The following is a 7,892-nucleotide window of genomic DNA, read 5'->3' on the forward strand; positions in this document are numbered from 1 at the left end:
TGAGCCATGGCTGCTGAGCCTGCGCGTCCGGAGCCTGTGCTCCGCAACCAGAGAGGCTACAACAGTGAGAGACCCGCGTACCGCCAAAAAAAAAAAAAAAAAAAAGTCAAATGGTCCCTAACAGCATTTCCTGAAATTATAAGTTGTAGTCTGAGTAATCTTATGAGTTCAGGGGTCAAGTTTGGAGCATGAGGGATAATGAGATCATCTTTTCTTCCATTTAAACTCTAGTTGTCTTACAATATTTATTGTCCATTAATCTACACTCCGCTTTGTGTTTAGTGCTAATGACTTGTGAGTGTGAGTGTGTGTGTGTATGTGTGTGTTTGGGTGTACACACCCACATATATTGGCCTCTGGAACCAGACTGAGTTGGAATAGACTCCTGGCTATCTTTTAATGGTTTCTTTTAAAGATTGGGTAACCTCGAACAAGCTACATAATACTTGTCATCTTCAGTTTCTTCATCTATAAAATGGAACTAGTCATATGGACTTCACCTAATTATGAGATTAAAAGATGGAGCTCATTTAAATACCTAAAAAGAAATCATCAGCAGAGCTCAGTGATGTCAGCTCTCTGCGGGTTAATACCCTGCCAGTACCTACCTAATCAGCCTGACTCTCCTCCCCTTTAAGCTGTTGTTTGTTAGTTAACAAGGGGTAACTCTGGCATAATGGAAAGAATAACAGGGCAGGGAAGAAATGGATTCAAGCCCAAGTTCTGCCTCATATTAACCATCCAACTTTAAACAAAGCACTTGAGGGGTCTATGAATGAGAGCCATGTGTCCTTGGACAATTAATATCCCTGACATCAAATATTTGGGGTATAATTCAATTTGTTCATTTTAATGATTTTAACCAGGGCTGAGTGTCTAGAAGAAGGATGGATGCAGGCTGCACTGTGGGCAGTCTCATCATAGTCACCTGAACAAGGGTGAATGCAAAGAGCAAACTGATATTGGGATCTACTCTCTGAGCCTCATTTCCTCATCTGCAAAATGGGAATGATACCTTTTGCAGGCTTACTGTAACCAGGTAAGGAATACATATATTTATTGCAGCTTTAATGGGATATTAATGGCTTCAATATCTTAACATAAAGGAACAGTTACTCTTGCACAAGTAACACTTGCACTTTCTACTTCTGCGAGGTATCTCGTTGTTGCCTAGTATCACAGTACAAAGGGGTAAAAGGCACATTTAGAGGAAGCTTTACTGAGGGAATAGATTGATCTCAGGGACTGACACGCAAAATCTAATAAAGACAAGATCAATGTCCTTTTACTTGTAGCCAATATTTAAACAGACAAAAGCACAAAGGACAACAGGAGATATTTTTTAAAATGTTTGTTTAGTGAATGCATGGCTCAAGATCACATCTAATATAAATAAATAGCAGAAATGGTTTTAGAACACAGGTTTTCTTTACTCGTAAACTGGTGTCGTGTGGGAGGAGGGGGAAATAGGCCTCAAGTCATGTAGAATGATTAGAATTAGGAATATTTACTTAGGCAGGTGACACTAGCAAGGCATATGGAAATGTACTTCTTTGTAACAAGACATATTCTGCTTGTGGCCATTTGTCTGCTAACAGTGGATTAGAAAGCATGGTGAGCAAAAGATCAAAAAGCAGTGGTTTCCAAATGTTGATGTACATCCAAATCACCAGGGAATCTGTAAATATTACTGACGTGTGACTCCTGAAACATTCCCAGTTAATTGGCATGGGGTGCTACAAGGGCATCAGGAGTTTTTAAATCTCTTTAAGTAATTCTAATTGTGACAAAGTTTGGCAATCACTGGCTTAAAGTCTATGAAAACTTTCATGATCTCATTTGCATTGTTATACATTCCTCAGGTGTATTGCCTCTGCTACCGTCCTCAACTAGAAATCCTAAGAGAAGTACCCAGATGAAATCTCCCAGCACTCTACACGTTAGAGCACATGACCCTCCCCTTCTCCCTTTCTGACCTCCTCTCCCTCTCTGGCTTTGAAGCTGGCCTTTGTCTTTCTAGTCCCAGTGCACTTACTCTAGCAGAGACCTGGACCAGAGCTTGCAGGGTTAGGCAATACACCTTTCGAAGACCTTGTCACCTGAGCTGTCTCTGGATCCAGAGCTTTACATTTCAGATTTCTCTTCATTTGCACCAGCTGTATTGATCAAAGACTTTCTAAGATGTCCATTCTCCCAACTGCCCTATTGGTTCCTGAATTTTGCCATCCTAAACTTCATCCTAAAGTTCGCTGTGGCAAAGGGGGAAATTACAGGAAGACTTAGCATGGAATCCTAGCTCTACATGTTCCTCCATCATGGGCCCTGTCTCTATAGGTCATTCCCTATGTAGCCATATATACCACAATGCCAAATTTCTTCATGAAATCTTTCCTGATCTCTCTCAATCAGATGTGTTTTCTCCTCAGTGTGAACCCCCATAAAACTTGACTAACCCAGCTGCAGTATAGTCCAGCTCAAGGGTGTTATATTCAAGAATTCCTGTATTAAATTTCATCAACTCTCCTTATTAACACTGTGACTTTGAGTGGGTTACTTAAGCTTTCTGAGGCAAGGTTCCTTTTTTTCATAAAGTTTTCTTTGGTGGGCAGGAGGGATACTAGATATAATGTATGTCAAGTATCTACTTCAATGCCTGATACGTATTAGACATGTGATAAATAGTAGCTATTACTTTACTTCTTTATGGGCCAGATTGCATTTTGCCTTATACTGTGGTTATTTAAAAACTTCTTTCAGGGACTTCCCTGGTGGCGTAGTGATTAAGAATCCTCCTGCCAATGCAGGGGACATGGGTTCAAGCCCTGGTCCGGGAAGATCCCACATGCCACAGAGCAACTAAGCCCGTGCACCACAACTCCTGAGCCCGCGCTCTAGAGCCTGCGTGCCACAACTACTAAGCCTGAGCTCTAGAGTCCGCGAGCCACAACTACTGAAGCCCGGCGCGCCTAGAGCCCATGCTCCGCAACAAGAGAAGCCACCATAATGAGAAGCCCGCGCACCGCAACAAAGAGTAGCCCCCGCTCACCGCAACTAGAGAAAGCCCACGTGCAGCAACAAAGACCCAACACAGCCAAAAATAAATTTAAAAAAAAAAACTAAACTTCTCTGAGTATGCTTTTTCTATGATGAATTCGATTTAGATATGCACTACATCTTGTTCATTTTTAAATAAACTGCAGTACAGATTACGCTTTTAAGAGACATTCATTTCTAAATATTTTATTATTTAAATTGAAAAATATTTGAGTTTGACCTTGTATTTATTTTGACTCATATATCAGTGACATTTTCTTAGATTGTAAGGCAGTATATAAACTCCACATGTTATAGCTAACATTAAGTTATAGGTAACATTCAAAATATTTTTGAATTTATGGTATATGCAGTGGGATGATACTAAGTCTATGCAGATTGCTGCTACAGAGGAAAGGATTAAAACCAAATTGGGGTGATGGAAATGATTTTCCTGCAGGGAGCTGTCCCCCCATTCAGCTGTCCTAGCACTGCCACTGGTTCTGTCCTTACAGCCTCTTCGTGGAACACAGCTTGGGTGTGCATGGATAAAAAGAGAACCCAGAAAGGGACAATGGGGTTCATGCTTTATTCTGCAATTACATTAACTCATAGCTCCCACATTGTATAAAACTCAAGAAGTTAATAATGTAATATTCTACTTGTTCTTAGATTAAAAATATAACTGTGGGGCTTCCCTGGTGGCGCAGTGGTTGAGAGTCCGCCTGCCGATGCAGGGGACACGGGTTCGTGCCCCCGTCCGGGAGGATGCCACATGCCGTGGAGCGGCTGGTCCCGTGAGCCATGGCCGCTGAGCCTGCGCTCCGCAACGGGAGAGGCCACAACAGTGAGAGGCCCGCGTACCGGAAAAAAAATATATATATATATATATAAAACTGTGTAATATAGCTTTGCTAAAGGGGATCTCCCCATTAATCCATAGATAAGGCCTTTCTTCACAGTGCCAATGATAGAAAATAAATGAATCAGTGACAGGCATGAATTTAACAAGTCAAGAAATATTTCTTCAAAATAAACTTAGCTGATAAGGAAACCATGGGCAAAAAAATATTTATGAAATTCAACATCGTGGGACTATTCTACAGACTTAACATTAATGATTAGTTTCAATATGACTTACTTTCTAGTAAGTCTGTTACTCATTTGTTGCACAATTCTTGTTTTCCAGGAAGGTAGCTGACTAAACATTTTGTGGAGAGTGACATTCAAATTTGATGCTAGTCACTGATTTAAGACCTTGAATTCTTATAAACACCATAGCTTTCTCTGATAAGAAAGGATTCAGTTATAGGTACAATAGAAGTAATTCTGGTAATTTACATGTCAACACTTCTACAATAAGCTTTTCTGTTCACCCAACTCAGATGTTATATAAATAAGAGAAAGAAAACAGGAGAAATGATATCCTCATTATAATGCTCTAATCCAGAAATGTCTCAGAATTTTGAACTATTAGCCCCAATATTGCTTAATGCAAATTTGTACTTCAAAGAGTTAAACTTTATTGAAAATTTAAAAGAATAGCCAAAATATTAGGAAAACCTTTGGTGGGATATGATAAGTATTAAAAAAGAAAAGACAGTATTTCAGCTGCCTGAGTAATCTTATTTAGCTTCTAGAATAATGCAGTGAAAACTAATATAATGAATGATTCAATCTGCACAAATTGGAATGAAAGGAAAAAAAAGTTTAGAAGTGAAGAGCTCTTTTCAAACCGATTGTCACATTTTCAATTGTATCTACAAATAGTTTGATGGGCGTAACTATTTGTTCTACCCAATTCTATGTAAATACACATTTTAATTTTTAGCCTTTCATCATTGGCATGTTTGAATGTGTGCTGACCTTTACAATATTTTGTTAAAATGACCTTTTCAAAAAATCTCAATCCTGTTTTAAACCTTCAAAGGCACATTATCCTATGCCTTCACTACAATAAGAAATCTGCCGGAAAAAAGCCTTGAAATCTACAGTGGGCCGTGAAGTTGTTCTTATCTGTCGCTTCCCTTTTCCAGCAATGTTCAACTACCGACTCTAAGGCTGAGCTGAAAGTGTATATATACTCAGGCCTCAAGTTGGGGAAGCCCTCGGTCGCCAATCAGGACTTCCCGACCTATTGCGTCACACCTCCCCCCTAGGTGTGACGTCAAAGGCAATCCCAGGCCAGTCACGTGGGTTGGAGTAGTGTAGCCTTTCTGGGCAGCTGTTAGGGAGACACCCGGCAGCAATGGCCCCCAAGGGTGTGGAACCGGGCAGGGAGGAGCCAGCAGAGCTCCTACACCCACCTCCTGGGAGCAGGGCTGTAGCAGCTCACTGCAGCCAGAGGCGCGTGGGGTTGGTGACTCCCAAGTACTTAGCGCGGGCGTCTGGGGGATGGAGGGAGCGGCCGCGGGAAGCTGGCACCTAAGGCTGTGTAATAGGACCCAAGTCTTGAAAACCCTCCTCCCCAGGCACCGCCTCTCAGCTCCCAGCCTCTCTTTCCAGCCTTCATTATCCCTTCAGAGCCACTTCCCCTCGGCTGCGTATCCTCAGCCTGAGGAAAAGCCTCTAGCCTCTCAGTCCTCGCTCTCACACAGACCCTCCTTTCAGACCCGCCCTCCGGTTCACAGGGACCCATTTTGTAGCCCTCGCTCGCGCTGGGCGGGAACCACCGTGACGAATTCCGCCCAAGGTGTTGATTATCCATCCCAACCTAGCCTCTGGCTCGCCTCCCACCTTCACCCCGGCTCCCACAGCCCATCCCCCACCCGGGGCTGGGCGCTCGGGAAGGCACCCCCAAATCCCCACCCGACTGTGTCCCGCGCTGCAGCTGCGGAAAGAGGCGCCAGCGTGCTCTTTGCCACGTCGGAATTGGCTCCCGGGACGCTGCAGCTGCTTGCGCGCAGCACGCGGTCCCCGCGCACGCCCTGCCCTCGCGGGCCGGCGGGCAGCCCTGCAGCCGAGAGGAGGGATGCGCGCCCTCCTCTCGCTCGGGTCTCCGAGTGCCACTGCTTGGGTCAGGGACCCCAGACCGTATATGGCTTCTGGAGCCGGGCTGAGCCCGGACAGACCCACAGTGACACTTTAATGGGGTGCAGGGAGTGCAAAGGAGGGAGGCCAGGGGAAGACGGGGAGTGGCCGAACGAGGCCGGTAGCTTGCGAGGAGGTGGCGAAGGACCCTCCTTCTCTGGGGCCAGAGCTGGGACCCAGGATCGCTTTAACCCTTTGCATTCCAAGTAAGAAACAGGCTTCCCACTTGCAAAACGCGCTAGGCTGTCCAGGGCTTTCCTTCCCACAGATAATGTGTGGGAAAAAAAGAAGAGAAGTGATGGGAATAAGGGGGAAGGGGGAGGCTGCGCGGAATGCATTTTCCATACACAGTGGAAATTCTTGTTTCCTAACTCGTGAGCCCCTCTGCAGCTCGGGAAGATGCGGAATGGAAAAGTACATCCAAGGACTTGCAGCCTTTCCCAGGCAAAGAAGTTACCTGTGTTCCAGAAAGGCAGCGGATTTCTGGCGAGCGCCGCAGGGATGGGAGAAAACAGAGGAAATGTTGCTAAGCCGGACAGTGATCTGAAATATCCCCTGATTTGCAGTCTGTTGGAAATTTTCAGACCTCAAACTTTTCTGTCGAAAACGGACTTAAATTTGTTTTTAACTCTTAACGTGAATAATGTCTTCCCTCTCCCTGGCCTATTCGAGGACCCTCGCCGTTCACCAAATCGCGCCAGTGTAACGTACCTTGTTCAGCTCTTGGTCATAAAGTTGTCCTCAGCCTGTCTGTGTGGTCCCGGAGGGTCGGTGGCGGGCAGTTTCCAAAACTGAGGTAATAGGAGATCAGATGAATTTGAGACGACCGGCCAAAAAAAATAAAAAAATTAAAAACAACATTTAAAAAGGATGGGGGAGTCTTAAATGCTTAGGTCTCCCTCACTTAAAAAAAATCACTAGTATTTTTTAATATTTCCGTTGCACTTCAATCTTCTAACTCTTAAAGAAAATGTTATCTGTGCTTTGAAAATAAATTAACTTTATTTTATTTTATGCTCTAGTTCCCCCTCCCCTAATATCGGAAAGTCTCTTCTTCGTATTAAAAAAAAAAAAAAAAGCCTGGTGAAAACTCAGCAGAACCCAGGAAGCGTAGAATCGGGAGAAAGTCTTTGGCTGGGGCTGGTTCAAGTCCCTGGTTCAATGGGCTGCTGGAAGCCAGGACTGGGTAATTCTTTCCAGACGTCTTGACTTCTCCTTCCTCGCGGTTGTTGCCTTTCTGCCTCCTCCAACTTAAGGGGGTCTTAACAAGTGAGCTGGTGGGTGTTTTAATAGGGCGGAGGAGGGAGTGGGGGTGAGGGGAGTGGAGAAGGGAGGTGCGGACTGGGGAACCCGGAGGGGAGGGAACTGGGAGCGTGGGCGGGCGGGAGACGGGGAGGAGGAGAGGGAGAGAGAAATTGGCCATTCAAAGCTCTCTCTGAGCTAGCGACCGGTTCTAAACGCCAATGAATTCAATTAACTTGATTGCAAACGTGTGCAGAGAAATGTTGTGCACACATGCTGGCCACCACCTGATTCCCTCCTTTCCTCCAGCAGTGGAGCCGGGAGGCCACGCTGTGTAGACTGACTCCTCTGAGCTACAAGGATTCCCACTTCGCGATGCCCTGCCAGTTCTGTTTAAGTAATTTGCTTTAAGACCAAATGGTGCCCTTAGGCTACGTAACTGCCCTGGGGAGAGAGAGCTGGGAGGTGTGTGTGCGTGTGTGCGTGTGTGTGTATGTGTGTGTGTGTGTGTATACACCTGGAGCCTCCGAAAGCCGGCTGAAACTCTAAAAGATCCGTGACTGCTCTACCACTTGTTAACCCTTTCT

At 44.9% G+C, this 7,892-nt stretch overlaps 1 protein-coding gene across 1 annotated transcript in view; it reads right to left on the reverse strand.

Annotated features, from left to right (window-relative positions):
- LOC101281710 (hyaluronan synthase 2) overlaps positions 1 to 7,406 on the reverse strand; it is a 29,716-nt gene extending 22,310 nt beyond the window's left edge. The window contains exon 1 of the mRNA XM_004265351.4: positions 6,775 to 7,406. The gene's annotated coding sequence lies outside the window, so the exon portion shown is untranslated. The remainder of the gene's footprint in view (positions 1 to 6,774) is intronic.
- Between the last annotated feature and the right edge of the window lie 486 nt (positions 7,407 to 7,892).

Source organism: Orcinus orca, chromosome 17, assembly GCF_937001465.1.
Source record: "Orcinus orca chromosome 17, mOrcOrc1.1, whole genome shotgun sequence".
Taxonomy (NCBI): domain Eukaryota; kingdom Metazoa; phylum Chordata; class Mammalia; order Artiodactyla; family Delphinidae; genus Orcinus; species Orcinus orca.